The sequence below is a fragment of the Dermochelys coriacea genome, chromosome 1, assembly GCF_009764565.3.
Source record: "Dermochelys coriacea isolate rDerCor1 chromosome 1, rDerCor1.pri.v4, whole genome shotgun sequence".
Classification (NCBI taxonomy): domain Eukaryota; kingdom Metazoa; phylum Chordata; order Testudines; family Dermochelyidae; genus Dermochelys; species Dermochelys coriacea.
This window is the reverse complement of record NC_050068.2, coordinates 281,395,666-281,415,765: the sequence shown is the minus strand read 5'-3', so window position 1 is coordinate 281,415,765 and position 20,100 is coordinate 281,395,666. Positions and strand designations below refer to the sequence as shown.

At 39.3% G+C, this 20,100-nt stretch overlaps 1 protein-coding gene across 7 annotated transcripts in view; it reads left to right on the top strand.

The window, feature by feature from the left end:
• SYT1 (synaptotagmin 1) overlaps positions 1–20,100 on the top strand; it is a 531,232-nt gene that overhangs the window by 105,303 nt on the left and 405,829 nt on the right. For 5 of the 7 annotated variants that reach the window (XM_038386681.2, XM_038386675.1, XM_038386678.1 and 2 more), the window contains exon 2: positions 2,397–2,506. The exons of the other annotated variants lie outside the window; for them this stretch is intronic. The gene's annotated coding sequence lies outside the window, so the exon portion shown is untranslated. The remainder of the gene's footprint in view (positions 1–2,396; positions 2,507–20,100) is intronic. 7 annotated transcript variants of the gene reach the window in all.

The window sequence follows — 20,100 nt, the reverse complement described above, 5'->3', positions numbered from 1 at the left end:
TATTGGATAGAAATTTAGGGACTATATTCAGGTGTTCTATATGCATCATGCAAATAACTGAGTACTGAGAGTGAGAACAAAGCATTTAAAGTCTTCTATTGCTGCTGTGTTTCATAATTTAGTAGGATACCAAAAACATCTGCTTGGTTTTCCGGCTGCATTTTGTCTCATTAGCCATGTTTGCATATATTTTATCCCTTTTTTAAAAAAAATACTAAACTGTTCCTTTTAAATTCCTGCTGACACAGAAGAAAAGAGGATATTTTCAAGTGTCTAATCGAGAAGCTGAAGAAAATAGTCTAACGCTATTGAAAATATTTAGAAAGTATTTAGCAATATCTCTAAGTACAATCTCCTGTTTTTTCTGCAATTTTAAATTTAATACTGTGCTTTGAGTGATTTTTAAGAAAGTGCATGTAATGTCATCTGCTATAATTGTTTCCAAGACCTTGTGAATATGGAAAAAGCCTGAACTTCACAATAATGTGAAAAAGTCACTTACTTTTCTGTGCTTCAGTTCTCCATCTGAAAAATGAATAGGACACATAATTTCTCTTGTCCTTTGACTGCCTTGTCTATTTAGATTTGTAACATTTTCAGGTCAGTGACTATCTCTCATTATGCATTTGTACAGCACTAGCACAGGGGCCTATAGTCACAACTCTAATGTTAATAATATGCCGAAAGGCTATTTAGCTCTTTGGCTGCAACACCCTAATGTGGACTTGTATCAAGGGACCTGTAACAGAAATTTTGCCTGAAACACCCCATCATCTTCAGAAGGTATTGATCTGGGGGGAAATTGTTTCTACTAAATCACTAGGGGAGGTGACTCATTTACCCCACCTGAGGTAGGTTGTAAGGTGTGGGTGGAAATTTAGGAGTAGCCAAGCCTGTGGAAAAAAATTAAACTTATCTTTGTTACTGCTGCACCTTTGTCCAAATGGGTTAGCCAATATTCAGGGCCTTGCTTGGTTGTTTCATTAGGAGGAGAAACTGATGATGAGTAAAGTCCTGTTTTCCTGACCCCAACTGGAATAAGCAACAGCAGGGAGTTTTCTTGCTCATAACTTCCAAGCCAGCCTTTCCACCCTCACTCATGCCTTCTTTTCTGCCTTTGTCACCACACCCCCACGCAGAAAAACACAGCTGCAACCAAACAACCTCCCAGGCCTTGTGTTCACAGTCCCAGGGAAAACCCTCTAATTCTCCCTGAGTTCTTGCTCCAGTCTTCCCCTGTGGCACAGTGCCGGGGTGGGGGCTTCTGGTTTTTCATGTATCTTATTCCATACATGAGCTTAACTGCTCCTTCCATTTGGATGAATGAAGGGTGGCTCACCCCATGAGCTTTAATGAGATCTATAATTGCCTACAGCTCAAAAGACCTGCTTGCTCTCAGTCATTAACACCTTCCAGCATAACATTATGTTGTTGTGGTTATTTTCTTTGTTGATAAAGCTGACCAAAGGAAGACTTTCCATATTGTGTGAACAGTGTTTATAGAGCAGATTGGAAAAGCCACCTGCTTAGAGGGCCAAATTCTATAAAGACTGATCCAAAGCCTATTAAAATCAATTGGAGTCTCTTGATTTATTTCAGTAGACTATAAATCAGTCCCCATAATCTTTACCCAGCCAAAACTCCCATGGTAATCAATTGAATTCATTAGGTATATTAACTGAGTAAGACCTGTGGGCTGTGGCCCAAAACAGAGTGTGATTTCTGCAGAGTGAATTCTTCTATCGTCACATTTTACAGTAAAGAGTTTACTCAATACTGACTAAAGTAAGGACACCAGGGTTTCTTGTCTTCAGTTGCCACAAGTTTCCATTGACTTTTCTAAAGTCCATACCAGCAAAGTGTTGTGGTGAGAGTGATAAACATTCACATAATTTTGGTTATGTATTATGGCCTTTAATCTCAAACAGGCAGCAAGATGAATGAATGATCAAGAAGTTAAAACTTTGGAATCATTCTCTCACGTGTTTATCAGCTGGCATACCAGTGTCTCATTGGGGTGACAGCACTAGAATGGCAAATTCACAACGTTTGCCTCAGTTTTAAAAAGTGCAGAAAACAAAAAAATATGGTCACATTAATAAAGTAAATAAATAAAACCCCATGTGTCAATGATAAAGAGTGACAACATAAAGAAGGAAGAAATTTCTTCTTCCAAGGTTCATTTTTGTAGATCTTATAATTGATTCTCCTTTGTTGCCTCTCAACCTCTCACAATCAAGAATTGAAGGGGATAGAACAAACCAAGAATAATTAATGTGTGTTCTAAACAGCAGTTGGTTGTGGATAATAGCAGATAATAGAGATAACAGCAAATGCAAGTAGAGACATGTTAGACAGTGTTTAAATGGAATCTCTTTCACTTTCTCTTTTTAAAGTGAAAAAGAAAAGGGAGCTTGAGCAGTGAAGAATCTAGAACCTGACTGGTACATATATCACTCAAGATTTCCTTGTGAATAGAAAACTGCATTGATGCCGATCATATAAGGTATTTTAAACACACCAAAACATTTTTTGGTATCCTTGTGGATGTTGTATAGCTTGTGAAACGTTTTAGTGCAAGATACTTTTCGGTAGAGAAAATTAATTTTTTTCTAAAAATGGCTTTTTCGGACTTCAAGGATATGTCAAATTAGTGGAGGCGTATTTTTATGGCTTCTGTGTTGCTATTTCAGATTGCAAGGATAAGCAAAAAACAATCTGTATGCATTTGCTGACTGTTCAAATATTTCTTGCATTCCTTTGCCTTCTTTCACTGTCAACTTATGCTTCATCAAATTCAAAGTTGTCATGGTTCATTATCCATAGATGATCTTGAGCAGTCTTGCATCTAAAAAAAATGCTATGGTATCTGCCTTTGAGCTTTTGTGTACCTCTGTTCATATCCCTTCTAGGCAAGGTTTTCTATCTTTGGTTTAACCTCTGTTTTAATATACAGTATTGATGGGTACAGCAGCATGTATCATTGTTTTCACATATGTATGTCTCAATCCATGGAAACTAGATACATGACATTGTTATGAACAGTGTAGTTGTGTTTATAAAATGTCTGCTTTATTGTTTTAGCTAATGATTCCATCCAATTCAATTATTACACAACTCAGAATCTTCATTAGCCAATCAAATTGCTCCCTCAGTCTGTCATTTTGAGTTCTTGTACTGAATGTAAGAGTGTTTTGAAGTTAGTTGTAATTGAATTATGAGTAATGATCTTTTTATTTAGTCCCATGTTTTCTGAATATTCAGATTTTAGAAACCATAAATTAATTCCACAAACCTGACACTTTATATTATTAATATTGATTATATTCATAAAAGTTAATGATGTCCAGACACTCAAAATTATGTTTAATGAATTGAATTACCATAGAGGAAATAAAGATTCAAGTGGTTACTAGTATTAAAATATATATAATATATATATATATATATATATATATATATATATATATATATATATATATATATATATATTTTTAATGAAAACTTATGTACTTAGATAATGGTAAATAAATACCAGTTCACGCTCTTTTGTATCCTACAATTCACATGTTGAATGCCTTTGATTAGGGATGTTTTGAAGTTAAAATTTCTCTATGTACTTCTTTCCTGGGGTGGTAATTTAAATTTAATCAGAAGTTAACTTACTATTAAAACTGCATTAATTACTTCCAACTTCTTTATCAGAAAACAGGTGTTGTCAGTAGTGCCATTCACTACTAATTTTAGCTTTGTTTCAATGCCTCTTGAATTAGTAAATGTTTGAAATAATATGAACTGAAATAATTGGCTTTATGTGTCCAACTGTAGTTTATTCTTAGTAGACTATACACAGATACCTCAGCCTACTATAGCCCAGAGATCCAGAGACACTCTGGTGACATTCTCCCCTAGGAAGTCATAGCACAAGAGAAATGTTAGATTCCCTATATTGTTACAAGCTTGATACAACTTCTGATTAAAATACCATAGTATGTACCATTCCTTCTAACTGTTGAAAGGTATTTTGATTGTTTGAAGTTATTTGCAAGACTTTTGATACATGTCACACATTATTCATACCACTTTTTCTTGCTTAAATTGCAAGGACTTCATTCAGATAGAGCTTCCTGCTGCTTCTGGGGTGGGTGTGTGTGTGTGTGTGTGTGTGTTTTGGAGGGAGAGTTTCTAGAATTTTTGAGATAATTCACAGGTCAAATGACAGACAAAACCCTACAAAGCTGAGAAAATGCCAATAAAAGTTCACAAAACAAGTGAAAGTCTAAACATGAATGAAAAGCAATATGTCCTGCTCTGTCCCCTATGAAAATAATACACTTACAAAAACTTAGTATTGTTTTTCTATTTGTAGAGGGGGGTCCCAGTGAAGCTAAAGTCTTTCAGTCCATCTGTGACCTTAGCTCTGGCTCTTGTTTTTCCTAAAGCCTGTTTTATTTTCGGTACAAAAAATTCAATACAACCTTTTGCAATTTGTAAGAAAGGGGAGGAGAGATGGAGATTGGAAAAAGAATTATTTTCTTATTTCCCTAACACTTTCTCCCACAGATACTGTTGAAAATGAATCTTGATTGTAGTAGGAGTTCATTAGGATGATAAATATTAATTTCCATCTCTGTTCTCAATCATGTGTGTCTCAGTCATGTGTAGCTTCTTCTGGGAATATGAACTACTTCTCATGAATGTGTCTGGGAGTTAAATAAGTCACCAGTGCTTAAATCTGTTCTCGTAGATAACTCATTCTAATTGAAATGAGGACTGGCAAATGTTTTGGGATCTGAGAGCTGAAGTTCCTATTTGAACTGTGGTTTCCAGGACTTGCATTGACATCTGACTGTGTTTGAACCTGGATTGCTACTAAACAGCTTACCCATATATACCAGTGATCAACAATAAGATACATAACTAAGAACATGGAATAGAATAAAGTTTCCTGTGAAGTAAATATAAAGTAGAAAGCACAAACGGAACAAAACTATGTCTAGGCATATTTCAGAAAAATCTATAAAGGGAATGTTGGGACTGAATGGGCTGCACAAATCCACTTCAAGTACTTTAGCAATGAACTCTAAATGTCTGGCAGCAATCACCATTCTTACTTAGCTGAGCATTCCGGCATTGCTTTTTTAATAGCATCTTCCAATATTGATAATCATACAATGTGCTATAAGTTATCAGTAAAATTTTGATTAAAGGGAATTATCTACTAAGATCTCAGTTACACAATGGGATCCATGCTGATGGACAATTATGCTGGTACAAAGTCCATTGGACTTCACTGGGATCCTATTGCATGATCAGAGTGTATCTTTCAAATTACAGATTTTAACATTTTGTATTAAGTGACTTTGGATAAAATCAACCTTTGGACCAAACTCTTCCCTATTACAACTACCTTGGCCTCTCCAGAAATGCAAAATGACTCGCCAGCGATGTAAAACCACCTTATTAGAGCCCCTGGGGATTCTCGTACTTTAAGAGGAATCCTCAAATGGCATACAGCTTTCAAAGCAGGTCTATTCCAGCCCACCGGCTCTGACACTGTCATAGGTGCAATACCCAGGAGAAGGCGGGATAGCCAGTGGGCCATTATGCCCCAATGATTCCCCAGTTATTGGAATGACCCCTTTGGGACCAGTAGCAATTGCTACAACTTAGAGCTGCCCCCAGGCTTCTGTAAATTGTGCTTTTGTGAATTTGGTACTTTTGGCGCTAAAATCAGGGAACCCAAAGCTAAACAGTCTTGAGAATATTGCCTCTTTATTCAGTTCTCTTGCAGGCAAAACTCTGGTGCCTCTAATGGAATACAGGAATTCCAGGCAAAATTCCATTATAGTCCATGGAGTTGACCAATGGAACAAATGGAAGATTTAGCTCACAGACATTTTATCTTCACTATAATGCATTTATTAATCTTATAAACATATATAAATATCTGCATGCTTTTATGCAGTTAGCAATGCCAAAGTGTTGCTTCCTGAGCGTTCTTTAAGTGGGTTGAGAAAAATGACAGGTCTTCCTAACTAATCCCAAGTATTTTTTCAGAGCCCTTTTTCCTTGCCAGTAGACTTACCAAATTCTTTGGACACCAAAAGTATGGCGTAGTTATAAGGTGTTTCTATATAAACACCAAAAAGAAAAGGAGTACTTGTGGCACCTTAGAGACTAAGGTCTCTGAAACCTATATAAACACCAACTATTTTCTGAAGTAAGGGATAGTCCAACTGATGAACTCTCACTTGAAACTTGTTCATTGCAAGTGTGCTTCAAAGCTGTTAGAATTTGCAGACTTGTCTCAAAGAACAAAGGTCATAAAGTTTAATAACACATATGAAAATATGAACGTCTGTCCATGATTCCTCTTTCCCATCTCCCTCCTGCTCTCATAACCAGTATTCCTTTCTTTTCTTACATCCTTCTCTGATGACCCAGTGATAAATAAAAATCCCTCTGTGAAAACCTCTTGGTATTTCCTAGTTAACTTGGAAGTAACACCAAATTCCTCATTCCATGACATCACCAATACCATCAGTTGCAATGAGACTTCTAGGTTTTTTTTTTTCTTTCAAATATCAACAGTGAACCAGAAGTACCAAGGGGATTTTGGAGGAAAAACTAGAATTTAAAGCAGGTAGCATAGCTAAGCACAGATTTTACTCTCCCTTGTCAGAGAGAGAATAGAAATGGTGGTCCAAAAAGTTTTTTTCCTCTTCGTGGGATGCTGTATTTATGATAGGCTCTTAACAAAGTGTGTAAAGCCCCCCCCCCAAAAAAACAACCACCATGGGCCTCAAGCCTACTGTTTCTGTTAGTCTTAAACAGAAACAATTGTGCACAACCAGTTCAAAATCTTGAAGAATCACCCCAGCTAATTAATTGGAGCAGGGGCCTTACTGTGAACTCCCTACTGTCCTCGGTCTCCCAAGAACCTTCCCAGTGGAAGTCAACAGGGAAGCTGGTCAGGAAATGGGCTTTGTTTCTACAGAAAACTTCCCATTTTTTCAAAAACTTGAAAACCGAAAAGATTTCAATTTTCATCAAGGAGGAACTGAACTGCTTTTGAGGAAAGACAAGGTTTGCCGCAAACATTTTCATTGGGTTGAAAACCCAATTTTCTATAGAAAATAAGTTTTGAGGGAAATTGTTTGACCAGCCCCAGTCACCATATTGTGATCCCTAATTGGCAGGATGATAGGTCCAACTCATTGTTGCATGATGCCATTGAGGCCAAGAACATAGCAAAGTTCCAAAAGCCATTGGACATTTATATAGATAATAAGAATATCTAAAGTTATGTTAGTAAATACCAAGAGAAAGTTTTAGAAGAGAGAGAAAACTATTCATGTTTAGGGCATGAACCAATCTCCAATTACTAGATGTTAAGAGGAGCCTCCCATGGAGGGCAGATTATACTACATCTAATTGCTGCAGGGTTTCATGCACCTTTCTCTGAAGTATTTGGTCCTGTCAGATACCTTGAGTCAGATCCACTATTGCAATTCCTATCTCTCTAGCATCATAGTATGATGTAGACCCTCTTCACTAGAAGCTGGATCAAAAACAACAACTTGACATCCAACTATGGCAATCCATTGTGGGTACATCTGAATAATTACATTTCCCATCTCTTTACTCTCTATTCATGGAAGGTACTTAAGATACTGTGAATCAATATTTTGATTATTTTCCCAGACATGCAATTGTTTTTGTTTTGTACATTGGCTGGAAGATAGGCCAAATTTATCCCTGGTGCAACTCAACAGACATCTGGAGGGCAAATTTGATTCACTATGACGCACTGTATACTTCATTGCAAAGCTCTGAGGCCACTGTGTAACTTCCCCCTCTAAGAATTTAGTAAAGAAATCACTATGAGTAAGGCCTGTTATCTTCATTGCTTCTTGTTTCCCACTAATGATGAGCTCATGCAATTTTTTTTTTCTTATCTTGATGTTTCTCTGTTGTGGTGAAGAAACCTTAGCTGATTAGCAAAAACAAAGAATGCAAAAAATAAATAGTTTTGTGTAAACTAGGAGACCATGTAGACTGACTGGCTTATACAAAAAGGCAAATACTGATCTCAATTACAGCAAATTAAGTTAGGAGTAACTCCTTTTTAAGTCAGTGGAGTTACCTGAGTGTGTGAGAAAAATTTGGCTTGATATACATTTTTGGGGCCATTTTATTTTTCTTCCAGGTGTATAGTAATTCAGAATTTGACTTCCTGGACTAGGAAGAAGGTAATCTCTTTCCCAGGACTCTGAGATAGATTTGTCTGTGCCCCAACTATACTCTTCCCCTTTAAAGGTACAACATTGGTGGCCTTTTCCTCCTTACAGTCCTAGAAAAACTCATATTCTATGGACACAGGGGGACTGGCTCTTCTTTTATCTTGATATCTAGACATTTATATTTGAACAAATCAGAATGGCGTCTATAAAGAGGATCAGAAGTTTAGTTCAGACCCTTGTTAGTCTTAGGCCATAGCACAAATCTTACTTTTTATAAATGGTATTGGAGTCATGGGCCTGAGAGGGGGAAAAAGCCTTTGCCAATGCTTAGTCCTTTCTGCGCAGAAGGGACTAAGTGTAATAGTGAATGACTCCTGACATTTGTGTATGATCTCTGTACAGCAAACACTGTGTATCATCTTAAACATGAAATGCACATTTTCATATTTGAAGTTATAATGAAGAACAAAACTGAGCTGAGTTTCTATTATTAGCCTATCCAAATGATGAAGAGATTCTACTTAGGGCTTAATCCTATAGTCAAATGTTTCACATTTAAAACTCCCAGTAAAGCAGAGTTTTGCCTATGTGAGACTGCAGGATTGGGCCCTAAATAGCGTTGCCAACTCTCCAGGATTGTCCTGTGCTCTCCAGGAATTAAAGATTTATCTTTAATTAAAGATTATGGTCATGTGATGAAACCCCCAGAAATATACCTATCCAATATTGGCAATCCTAGTTCTAAATACATATAGTGTTACTGTTTCATAAATCCTGGGCCTGCTTCGGATGTATTTTTTTACTACAGTAAGAACATTGATTTCAAGGAAGTTCTTCTGTCTTTATGTTTCCTGTGAACTCAGAATCTGCCCCAAAGTTTATTTTATGGAAATAATTTTATTTTCAGCAAAACTGTGTTTATGGTAGAAGTGGAGAGCTACTGATTTTTGTTGTTCAATTATTTGTATCCAGTATGGCTTGAATTTTGTGCTGGTAAAGAAAAGTAAGCAGGCTAAATTCTGCCATGGTGCATCCTACTGACCATACTTCCTGTTATCCATTCAGCCCTGCTGGCCTAATACAGATAAATAATGCACAATGTACATAGTATGCTTGTGTGTTTATAACCACCTCTTAACTGTCATCATTCAAATTCTATGTTAATGATTCCGCAAACACCACATTAATGGTCAACTTTCTAATGGCAACCAGGGTATACAATGACTGGTATTTGTTGTATATGCCTATATATTATGGAAATGTATAGGTTAGAGTATTATCAGCATTACTACTACTGTTTGTTCCTGACATTGTGAGAAAGAAGATGAACCAAGCAAAACAATTCATTGACTTGTACATGACCAACTGTTTTGAACAGTTTGTCCAGACAATTGGTTTATTTTCTCCTATCTTTTTTTTTAAAGAGACAATATGATGTGAAATCTTTGTATTTTTGAAGTACAACTGCTTATCTGTGCCTGACACCACATCACATCATTATGAGAGGTCCAAAGTTTGCAGTTCTTTCTTGGATTTAATTATCTAGCACTTTTCAACAGTAACCTGACTGCTACTGACAGGCAGAATTTCAATTTGTTCAAATATCTTGTGTATGTGCACGCCTCCTTAATATTGATAACAGTGGCTTCTATTAGTGCTTATCTGCTTTTGATTCTGAAAATGGAATAAAGAAGGAAAATACAAAGTAATAGCTACATGCTCTAGCGAGGCAGCCATCAAGGCTTTTTATCACACTAATATTTGGAAAAATACAGTATGCGTGTTGAAGCTTAGTTTTTCAGATATCTCAAGGAAACAGAGATTGCAAGGAACAGGTTTGGCATGGCAAATGTGCCCACAAAGCAAAACAAATCATCATCCAAACAAGGAGTGATTGGTCTTATGGGATTCTTTGTTACATTTTCCTGATAGCTTTCTGACATGTTAATTATCATGTTTATCTCGCTTGCTAGCTACAGTTTTTTGACTCTGTGGTGTACTTGATGTTTGGGTTTTTTCCCCAAACACAGCAGAGATGAGAAAAGAAGCCATTGTTAGTTTTTCAATGTAACATGAACCAGTAAGAGTGGACAGTCAAGGTAAAGAAAATTGTAAAGAGAGGGACCCTGATTCTTGTGTTTGCAAAATAAAATAGGTTTCAGAGTAGCAGCCATGTTAGTCTGTATTCGCAAAAAGAAAAGGAGTACTTGTGGCACCTTAGAGACTAACAAATTTATTAGAGCATAAGCTTTCGTGAGCTACAGCTCACTTCATCGGATGCATTCGATGAAGTGAGCTGTAGCTCACGAAAGCTTATGCTCTAATAAATTTGTTAGTCTCTAAGGTGCCACAAGTACTCCTTTTCTTTTTGCAAAATAAAATAGATTCTCTAAGTAATGAGCAGTTAGTAAAATGGAAGCAGAATTGAAAATATGGATGAATTTGAATTCATCTGTAAAGGAAGTCATAAAATTCAGGAAGCATGGATAAGGTAGGCACAGGTCAAGTGTTATATTGTGCTCCCTTTTAAATGAGTGGAAACATTGAAGACCTGTATATTGAAATACAATATAAAACACAACTTGTGCCTATAAAATATTCTTGTGTCCCTGCCACACCCTACTCCAGAGAAGGGCAGTAGAGAGATCCTCCAAGCTGCCTAGAGTGGCTGTGTGGGAAGCAGCCAACCAGGGCCCAGCAGGCTAGTATAAGAAGAGCTGCAGGGCCAGAGCAAGTTCAGTTCCTTGCTAGAACTGGACAAGAGTGGATGGTGCTCCAGGCTGGCTGCTGGGACTCCACGAGGACAAGGTCCTGAGGTAAGGGTGAAGAGTGTGTGGGAGCCACAGGGAAGTGGCACAGGGAATTATAGCAGCAACACAGTTTATTTAAAGGGACATTGTGAACGGCTGCTATCTATAGGGTCCCTGGGCTGGGACCAGGAATAGAGGGCAGGCCCAGATTTCCCCTCCCCCCGCAGTCACTGGGAAAGTGGCCTGGACTTTGAGGTACCCCAGAAAGGGGACTGAACTGTAGTGGCCCAACTGAAGAGCTGGGGCCAGAAAGGCCCTGAGAGGGCGAAGACACTGCATCCAGGGAAGGAGCCCTGGAACACTGCTCTATTCCAGAGCAGGGATGAACTGAGAGACGCATTACAGAGGGCACTGAGAGAGGCCCCTGTTGGATTTGTACCTCAAAAGGGGTTTGCGTTGCTTTTATCACAGACGGACAGTGTATGTGACTCAGCCAGAGGGCTGAATCTCTGAAGACTTGCCATAGAGAGAGTGTGCAGGCACATGCATGTTCTATCAACCAAGCAAGGTCATAACAAGCTTCAACAGGACTTTATTTTCAAAGTGGAAACCTTTTTACCAAGCGAAATAGTCCCTTGTGTAATAAATGCTGGGAGGTCTCTGCTATCTTCATGCAACATAACCTGGTGGTATGCACTCTGCAAATCAAGAGTTAAAAACATCTTTGCTCCACAGAGTTCTGCAAATACTACTTCTATGTGAAGAAGAGGATGGCTGTCAATCACAATACTTTATTTGGCTCCCTTAAGTCCACACAAAGGCGAATGCCTCCATCCTTCTTCTGTGTCACTACTATAAGTGAAACCCATTCCGAGGAGTCGATCTCTTCAATAATGTCCTTTTGAACAAGTTTTCTATGTTCCCCTGAAACAGCTTCCCTGACTGAAAATGGTAAGCGGTGTAACTTCTGTCATACAGGCATCACATTATTCCGCATTTTAACTTTATGAAGAAACCCATAAGCACAGCCAAGTTTCTCCTCAACCTGGTGTTGTGTCCCAGCTGAAACTGGTGTGTGTATACCGCAAGAGTGCTTTGCTGAGGAAGATCAATTCATCCATTAACTACCCTGAGATTTAAAGCAGCCAATAAATCTCTGCCAAGGATAGGAGTGCCTTTGTGGACAATGTAGAACTCTGCAGTTACACAGCAATCACCAAAAGTAACTATTACTGGCAGGCAGCCATGTACTGGAATATGGTTTTTTTTTTTTTCAAATAGCACACCAGGTGAAGTTTGGGGTCAGTCAGAGGCACATCTTTAAAGTAATGCGGATAGATGGATCAGATGCTGCTGAGCCAGTGTCCAACATTAGCTGAATAGAGTGTGGTTTGCCTGAGGGTATGGTGGAAATGCTTACAGTGTACTTTATCTGTTCTGGAATATGTGCAGTAGTGATTTTGTCCACGCTCAGCACAGTAACATCTGGTATTGTAACTGCATGCACCTGTTGATTGACACTGTGACACGCTTTAGCAAAATGTCCAATCTTTTTGCAATGATTGCACGGAGCTACTTTTGCCGGACATCCTGTGTAGCTTGCAAGGTGTTGTGGGGATCCACAGTGAAAACATGCTTTTACTGTATTTTGAATTTGCTGATTTGGTGGTTTTTCATTAGTTTTCCTCTTGCAATTGTGTGTCTGCAGTGGTAGTGAACTTTTTCTGCAAAGAAGTCACAGCTTGGACTGTGCCTCCTGTATCCATGCTTATTATTTTGGCTTCAGCTGTAGCTGACTCAATCTGAGTAGGAATGGTTATTGCTTTTTCTAGTGTAAGTTGTGGTTCTAGAAGTAAGCGTTCTCTTACATGAAGCATGGTTGTTTTCTCAATGAGCTGGTCTCTAATCACCTCATCTGCCATATTCCCAAAGTCACAGATTACAATCAGACTCCTCAGGGAAGCAATATACTGAATTATAGTTTCCCCTGGTTTCTGCTCACGCTGGCGAAATCTGGAGCGATTAGCTACTGCATTCACTTTTGGCACAAAAAAATTCTTTAATGCAGTGAGTGCAGTCTCATATTTATCATCTGCAAGGGGAAAAGTGTAAAATATATGCTGCCTTCTGCTCCAAGGCAGTGGATTAGCAGAGCATGCTTTATTTCTTCAGAAATCTCTGTAGCACTGATTGCAAGCCGATAAATCTCAAACATATGGATCCGGGTAGTAAAAGCAATTGGAGGCTCACCTGGGCTTTGCAAAAAGGGTGCAGATGGGTTCAGAGGCAAAAGATCCATCTTCGTTGCCAAAATGTTTGTATCAACCAACAAGGTACTAACAAGCTTCAACAGGACTTTATTTTCAAAGTGGAAACCTCTTTACGAATTTGCTGCTGCACCCTCTGTAGCTTTCTCCCAGCCACTCAACTCCTCTCCCCTCCTTCCTGTTTTCTGTCCTTTCAGACTCCCTACAGCCAGTGCTCCCAATTCTAATAATTACAAGCAACATCTAAACACCACAATGCGCTCGGCCAGGGGGCGCTCTTGAGAGGTGAGTGCAACCCTGTTACAATAATAAATACAGTATGGTAGTGTTTAGTTGGCATTTTGGGGGTGCAAATCAAACAGTCTATAGAAATATGAAATGCTGGTATTTTCAAAGTTGCAATTTACACAAAGGCTTAGTCTTAAAGAATATTAATTCTATTTTTATAGCTGTCACTTAGGAAACTATTTTGGCAGAAGCAAAATGTTCTTAATATACTGTGCCCTAACCAATGAACTATTGGATACATGCAGGCTATCAGTGCCTCTCTGTTGGTTTTTTTGAATGCAGCCCTTTTATTTCTTTTGCTTTTGTAATGCCCAAACCGAAATACTTTGTGTGACAGACTACATTCTTATTTTCACCTTTTTTACAAAACTATGAAAAATTTTGTAGAAGTATGCCTTCTGAGGTGTCATTTGAAAACTCATAATCTGCTGAACATTATTGTTCTGGTAAAATGTGTGGTGCCATTGTATGTAAAGTTTATAAGATTCTACTATATAACATTGCTATAATATGTTCCAAAGGTAGAAAAGCAGACCCAAACCAATTCTTCAGAGTCAAAAAGACACACTGATGCCCTGGCCAGGTATCAGCATAATCAAATGGCAAAAAGAAGGGTGTAAGCAAGAACTTTACATATTGGCAAAGACACAACTGGGGTTTTTCCATGTAAACAGAGTGTTGCCTGAGCCCCAGCTGGAGGTAATCCTCAAATTGGGAAGAAGAGTATAAGAATGAGAAATAGAGTACCCAAATCACCTCTTTCCCCATCTCTACTTATAACATCAACATCTGAAAGACAAAGGAAGCATCACTGAACTGGAGGGAAATCCTGGCTGAAGCAATCCAGTCAGACTGCTGTAAGCTTATAGTGAGGAAACACCTTTTTGCTTTTAACTACACTTAGCTTGATAAATTAGGTATTAGTTTGCCTCTTATCTTTTATTTTCTTTGTGACCGATTCTGACTTTTATGCCTTATTACTTGTAGTCACTTAAAATCTGTCTCTGTGTTTAATAAACTAGATTTATTGATTTTATCTAAACCAGTGTGTGTTTGGATTGAGGTGTTGGGAACCTTCACTTAAGATAACAGGACTGTGCATATCATTTCCCATTGATGAAATGTCAGACTTTCTCTGAGCTTGTATTATCCAGGATGGTGCTGGACAGTACAAGATAAACATTTCTGGGGGACTGTCTGGGACTGGGAAGTTGCTGGTGTCGTCCTATATATAATTAATGAATGACTAGCCAGAGTATTCATGTAATTCAGTGGGGAATGATGTTGCGTGAACTGGCCAGCAGTGGTTGTTCTCACAGCAAAGCAGAGGAAAACGCACCCCAGCTTGGAGAATTGAGGGGACACAGCTGCTGAGCAGTCCAGATTGTACTCTGGGGAATATTGCACTTTGATACACCCAAAATGAAACATTTCCAACTTTTTCAATTGGCTGACAATTCTGAAAAATTTTGGGTTGGGGGGAGCCGACATTATTTTTCACTTTTTTGGAACTGCCTGCTAACCAAACAATGAGTTATTTGTACAGATGTGGCTTCTATTTCCATGCCTGCCTTCATCTTGTCAATGTCAGGGATTGAACAGGAACTTCCTGAGTTAAACACGAGTCTATATAATTTGATTTTAAGAGCCAAACTGCAAAATTATTAGCAGTAACATTCAGATATTCTCTCTGGATTGTGTATATAGTGGCAGGGGTCATGTAACATGCACTGACCAGTGTGGTGGGGGGGGGGGGGAATCTGTGTGTAGTGACAGAGGGTGGGAAGAAGAAAAGGAGTACTTGTGGCACCTTAGAGACTAAAATTTATTAGAGCATAAGCTTTCGTGAGCTACAGCTCACTTCATCGGATGCATTAATCCGATGAAGTGAGCTGTAGCTCACGAAAGCTTATGCTCTAATAAATTTGTTAGTCTTTAAGGTGCCACAAGTACTCCTTTCTTTTTGCGAATACAGACTAACACGGCTGCTACTCTGAAACCTGTCATTATGCAAGAGGGTGGGAAGAAATCTTTATTATGTGAGCCTCGCCAGGAGGTAGGACAGTTAGGTACATCTGATATATTGGCTCTTGTAAGTAAGCTTTAAAATCTACTGGAACAGCACTAAAAAATTAAAATAAAAAGAAAGAAGCAGGTGGAGACAGGACAGAGAGCTTCCATCACTTAACATCATTCCAGTTCTTTCTTTCTTAGAAAAAGATGGCTGCAATAAAATGGGATTCCCATTTTAAAAGGTAAATAAAAAGGTATTTTGTAAACCTTAGTACAGTATAAAGTAAAATTGTACTTTGTACATTGAGGTTATCACACAGGTAGAGAACGAGGTCTACCTTTCAGGGGCAGGAGAACAGATGAAAGACAGTAGATTGGCATCCTTAGTATATGTGATTGGTTTTGGCAGGTCATCTTACAGTATTTGCTAAAAGACAGGTGTAGTTACGATTTGTATTTGATGGTAGAACTCTCATCTACATCAGTTAAGATAAACGTGTACTGGAGAATATAACAGACACCTAAATAATGGACAAATTGTCTTTTGCACAAACTTATAATAAATGAAGCATAGCATGTGAAATTTCATTCAAGTGCAGCAAAATTGTACATATTTATGGATGTGGGGGATGTTTGATACTTTGGTGAGCTCGAAAATACTTTACAAGTGAATAGTTATGTACAGCACACTAACTGTAACTTGCACACATTTTTTCCAGTATATTTCTGCACTGCTGTTCATTCTGCTTCCCTTTTTCACCAGCAACAAAATGGCTTCTTCTGTGTTAATACATTTCCCATGTTTGCTGCTGTAAGCAAGATACATTCTGGTCTTTCTACGCTCCATATTTTAAAATGTGTACTTTGTCCATTTATAAGCAGCACAGGACACTACCTAGCTTTGAAGTCTGGCATGAATTCCTGCATGGAAAATATCACAATTATAGTGAGAGATGTATATGCAGCTTTAGGTTTAGAATGCAGGCTCACTCATATGGCCACTCAGACATGTTCTATCTTTAACAGCATAAGGAGGCTGGCTAGATTATTTTAAATTCCCAGACATTTTCCTCTGCTCAGTTCCTGTGATTCAGCTACTCCAATTACAAAGGTTTCTTTCTCTTTAATTATAAATAACACAAGGCAGCCAGTATACAAGGCAACCAGGGGTTTTTGTTTTTATTTTTGTTTGTTTTCATCAGCACTTCAATCCTCTTCTTCAGCCTGCCTATTTCAGTTCACTTACCAGTTGAGTACTGGAGGGTCTTCCAGAACCGAAACTTACTAGGATCAAAAACAAATGGGGGCGAGGGGGAGCACTGAATGGAGATGTATAAGAGTGTTGGACAGACTGGCTTGAATAAAATAAGCACTGGTCCAAACCTTTACCCATCCCTAAACCAAAATGTGAAGCAAACACTTTGAAGGTTTGAAGAAGTTTGGAACCTCATTTACTTACCTGTTGCAGTGGATCTTTTGGGGGTAGGAAAGGGCTTTCTCCTGTCCCTGAAGAGGCCTACTTCCTTCTCCGTGGGACTGGTATCAGCAAGACCCACCAATCCTTCTGGGCTTACATACATACAGTATTTTTAAATGCAAATGTACCGTATCACCAGTCTTCTGTATAACTTTTGCCCCATTGTGTTCCTCTGAGTTTGTAAAATCCCCAGAACAAGTGTGAATCCCTTTCCCAAGGTTAGCAGGAAGGAAGGGAGCTATCTAATGTGTTCTGGAATTTTACTATCCATCATAGCTTTCCAGGAAGTTTCAGAGTACCTTTCCATTTTGAAATAAGTTCAATAGAACTGAGTTCCACATGGTGCCTACCTACTGCATCAGGTGGGGATGGGGAAAGCTATCTACCTGCCTGTCCTCTAAAGAGGAAACCTGCTTCCTGGCAAGATAACATGGACCAGTTGAGCCATTCCTCTCAGCTAAAGGTGATCTGCTAGATGAAGGCTGGTTAGATGAGAGGGTATTCTTTACTGGGGAGGGTGATGCTGCAAGCTTATGGTTACAGTTGAGAGACATTTTGAATAAACATCTATAACTTCAGGTGCTTATCTAAACCTTTGAGGTTTGTCCACCACTAATATCTGTTATGTGCTCCCACCACCCATAATATGATCTCTTGCAGGAGCATTTTGTTCAGTTAGTGACTTGGCCAGCCATGCCCTGATGAAAAGTTAACATGAGTGCAAAGATGCAGTAATGCACAACATTATGTCACTAAGATCAATTCAAAGTGCTTGACTTGTAATGTTACCACTTTACTTTCCTGCCATTGCTTTTGCAGCATGCTGAACATACTACTACCATTACCAGGGGAGAAAGGGCTTTCACAGCCTGCATGACCAGGAGGAATTCTTGTTGTTGCAATTTTTGCCCCTTCTGAACCTCTGCAGCAAATGCCCAAGAAAAAGCTTCAACTCTTGCTAAACTCATGTTTAGCAGCTGCCTCTTGGCAAAGTGCCTCAAGTTTATCTGTGAAATTCTGCTGGGGATATATGGATATTTTTAGCTTTGATTTCTGTCTTATGCAGAACATCATAAAGTAAAGACTTGTAATGGGCGGACAGTGTTGGCCTAAACTACTCCACTCTCCGAACAAAGAAAGCTGTAGCTCATGAAACCTTATGCACAAATAAATTTGTTAGTCTCTAAGGTGCCACAAGTACTCCTTCTCTTTTTGTGGATACAGACTAACACGGCTGCTACTCTGAAACTCTTCAAAAAAGATGTTGATGTTATGGGAGGAAGAGTTAAACTGGCTCTGAATTTTTATGGCAGGTGACTTATTTCCCTACCTAGATATAAGAGAAGTGGAGGATCTAGGGTGGAGGAACTAAGAAGTCTTGGGATAGCAGTCTCTTGGAGCAGTCAAGCCTGGGAAGAAGGCTTGAGTTGAACTTTATTTTTAATTCAGTTTTTTTTATTACAAAGCCAGACTCCATGAAGGGGGTGAGGATTTTTTTTTCTACCTGATGTGCAGACTTAATTATAAAGTGGGTTCAGAAAGGTGATGCTCACATACTTCCATTGACATTAGTGGTCATGTCACTCATGCTTAGGAAAAAAAGGGCCCTAACTCATTTGGGTCTCCTCTCCCCTTGCACTCATCTGTTCAATTCCCATTGATGCTAATGGGACTTTTCAATATATATTGACAGGAGAATTAACTTCCTTTTTTCTTCTGTCACTTGGTATTTATGTAGCTGAAGAGCTTGACTGCTTCACCAAGAAAACTGCTGTTTTGCCGATAGAACTAAGTGTAGCGCCCCCTCTCCACCTGTTACCTCCTTTAATGCCAATCTGCTTACAGGTTTTGATGGACAGGTCTGGATTCTTTTGAATCCTGCCACACACACAGCGGGATGTATCTTTTTTTTTTTTTCTTTTTTCTTTTTAAATTATTTGGTAGTGCCTCTGCCCCCCTTGCTCATTCCTTTAAGGGTCACTAGGGCAGCTTGAGCGGAAAATTCTAACTACAGAGTAATCCCCATTTACTTGCCAGCTTGTTGGAGACGTCCAAGAAATAACACAAACACAGAAAAATATATTCAACACAATGATTATATTAAACAGGAGACAAATACAACAAAACTGGGTAAAACACTATTTTTAGGGTCACCAGTGCCCACACTGCAAATACTCGTGACTTGATGTAGCAAATGTAAAATTAGTGTCCCGTTGGTACGCGTACGTTGGTGTGGCCCTTGATGACCTCTAACCACAAAATTCTTCTCTGCAGTGGTTTAGCAGTGTGGCTGACTGGGTTCAGTACAGCCCAAAGGACTCACAAGTGGGAGAAGGTGGTAAATCCCTCCACAGGTGTAATATGCAGCAAGTTATAAATCCTCAAACCCTTATTCCCTGGCTTGAGGACACAGTTCAGGGAGCAGGGGGTCCTACAACAAATTCCCTGACTAACTAACTAAAAGATGGTGCACTCACAAACTCCATGAACAATCCTCAGCTTCAAAGATGACTCTGGACTCCTCAGTCACTGCAGAGGGGCTGCTCTCTGCTGGCAGGGATCCTTCTCAGGCAGGAGTCAGGTTGCGTCAGTCCCAGGATTTCCCCTCACCACAATGGGGTGCAGGGCTCAAGGTGTAGGTTATACAACTACAGTAACATTCAAACTGTAGCCTCCTAGCCCAGCCTCCACTCACGCACTCAGCAGGCAGCTTCCCTGGCCTAGCAGACAGAGCAGAGCTGACCATGTGGTGACTGGTCTCACCTAGGGAGCTGGATGGCGAACTCGGCTTGGCTGGGGAAGTTTTCCAGCAAACGCTACAAATTGGGATTCATCAGTGGGGAAGGAAAAACCCAGCTGAGGGATCTGTTGTCTGGTCCCTAGAGAGCCTGTTCTCAGGGGGAAACCTGCATGCAGGTTTGGGATTCACCAGCTCCCGCCACAGCCAGTTCTGCCCTTTCCCTCACTGGCTCCAGACTGACTACAAAATGGCTTCTCCTTGGGAGGGCCTCTCTCTCCCCAGTGGTTGTTGGGTGGACTCAGAGTCTGCCTTGGCTTCC